General features: G+C 39.0%; 1 long non-coding RNA gene across 1 annotated transcript; it reads right to left on the bottom strand.

Moving 5' to 3' along the window:
- Positions 1 to 482: 482 nt before the first annotated feature.
- LOC110668890 (uncharacterized) lies at positions 483 to 1,459 on the bottom strand. The gene is made up of 2 exons (XR_002497593.2): positions 1,237 to 1,459; positions 483 to 893 (listed from the first exon to the last, which is right to left on the bottom strand). It is a non-coding gene; the product is annotated as an uncharacterized LOC110668890 (long non-coding RNA).
- Positions 1,460 to 2,332: the final 873 nt, after the last annotated feature.

Below are 2,332 nucleotides of genomic sequence, written 5' to 3'. Positions count from 1 at the left end.
GTTGAGGCATAATTGGAGAATGTTGAGGAATTTATGGAGCAGTTCATCCACCAAAATTAGCAAAAAAACAAAGCAGTTTACTTAATTTTCATGAGAATAGATTTTCCTACTAGAATATATTTATGCATCAAAAAATCATGTTGTATTGGATTTCTGGACTCAATGTTCGTGATATTTGTAGATTTGCACTTATTCTTGATCTAGCATTCAGTAAATAAATTAGGGAAGTCCTAGTACAACATGCAAATAAATCAAGTTCTCAGGAGGGAGGCCAAGAGACTTTGATGTTATTGAGAAATGGCGTTTAGGGTCAAATTGAGATGCTTCTATTTTACTATTGTTTGTGTAGCTTTTTCACTTTGTCAGTTAAAACACTCTTAATTCTTTTAAGCAATTGAAAACTTGGCCAAATCTTCCTTTTCAACTGCCATTGGAAATCTAGCAGACCTAGTGAAACCACTAAGGAATAGAGAAAGAAAAACTGATCGATATGAAGCGTAAACTCATTATGATGCAAGCGTTTTGTACAGTGTTTTACCAAAAAACAAATGCTTCTTAGTTCTCACGTCTCCGCATCTAATTCTTTGAACCGTATGCTGAAAATTTTGATAGTAAGCATAAGAAAGGAGGATGTATGTTTAGTTACATATCATTGTGGTTGTGGCACACCAAGAATTGGCAGTGCAGACCTGCAGTCACAGTTGTCTCCTATGTAAAATCTCGTCTTCCCTCGAATGTGAACCACACCAGCCATCTCTGCCTCTTCAAAGGCGGAAATCTCTTCTGAACTTCTTGAGGATCAGATGGTAAAGACCCTGAGCAGCTTTGTACATGCTCCCACAAGCTGTCAGTAACTTGACGTACAAAGTCATTTCCTTTAAGATTTAGAGAATCTGCATAACCACAATGAATCAGACACCTATAAACTCCTTTTGAGGCCCAATTTGTTGATAACGATATTATCAGTAATATTGTGGTACAAATGAGCATTAGCATTACCGGACAAACAGCCCCTGAAAGCAAGGTGTAATAAATTCATATTTACTGGATTGTACAGAAATGTGCTGTAAGATTCATTATCAATTAGCTGTTTTTTATCACATAAATTTAAATATTTCATGACTGAAAACTATGCTGTTGTAATCAGACTACCGAGTAAAGCTGTTTGTAATTTTCTAAATAAAACGCTATCCAACACATAACGGAATGATTGTACGGTCTGGAGTTGGGCCTAACCTGGGTCGTTGACAAGTAGTACGTCAGGCTTAAATGGTGGCCACTCGCCAGAAGGAAATGTGGAAAAATGAAAGAGCTGAAGGCCGAAGCGTGTGCAAAACGAGGACCCATTCAAAACAAAAGTAAAGAAAGGAAAAGGGCGGGGAGAGACGGAGACTTTAAGAAGTAGACAGGAGCAGGAGACTTGGGTTTGTCCAATATTGATCTTCAAAACAGTTCTTTATAGGTTGGTAATGCCAAGAACGAGTCTCTATATAATCAAGGATCTAAGCCACACGGCTTGTAGATTTACTCGGTTCACGCGGTAACCACGCTCTTCCATTTGTATAACACGTCGGTGTTCTCTTTCCTCCCACTTTCATCATACAACGCAAGTAGCGATTCTTCAAGTTCTGTTATTTTCGTTCGCCGCCACCTCCGCAGCCGCCGCTTCACATGGCTGCTGCTGCACCTATCCAAAATGGTAAACCACTACCTCGTCCAGGGCTGGCTCCTCGCTGGATTCCTAAACGAGGCCGAGTGCTCAAGAGGTCTATCAAGCAAATGTTTTCTTTAGTTGGTCGCTGCTTTGGCAAAATGAGAAGCACTTCAAAGGTTTTCCCTCCTTGACATGGTTAACGTCTGGCATGCCTCAACTTGGATCATTTCTTCAGATTTTTAGGAGACCCAGTTCTTCAATTTAGTCATTTTCTTCAAGTCTTTTTACACTTGTTGATTTGGTTCATGATTCTGTCTCAATGAGATAGAATTGTAAACTAACAATGGGTGTCTTTATAGATAGAAAAGAGTCTCTCTTTCCTCTCACTTTTTGTTTTTTCAACCCAAAGAGAACTTGATAGTTGAAACTTAAAATAGTTTTAGTAATGTTGCTTGGGTCGCTTTCTGTATTCTTGTTTTTCCAGTGCTGCTTTCAAGAATGTAGCTCCTGGACTCGGTCTGTAAGCACCATGGTTTAATGGAAGCAAATTTTGCAAATTTGCATCTTCCTCTGTTTTGTCGGTTTGCAGTTTGAAAGAAATCACAATTTCTCTTATCCGAAACTGGAGAAAATCCGAGCATTATGAAAATTGATAGCGATTGTGTCTGGTAACCTGTC

The sequence above is a fragment of the Hevea brasiliensis genome, chromosome 15, assembly GCF_030052815.1.
Source record: "Hevea brasiliensis isolate MT/VB/25A 57/8 chromosome 15, ASM3005281v1, whole genome shotgun sequence".
Classification (NCBI taxonomy): domain Eukaryota; kingdom Viridiplantae; phylum Streptophyta; class Magnoliopsida; order Malpighiales; family Euphorbiaceae; genus Hevea; species Hevea brasiliensis.
The sequence above is the reverse complement of the archived record's forward strand: the minus strand, read 5'-3'. Positions and strand labels throughout refer to the sequence as shown.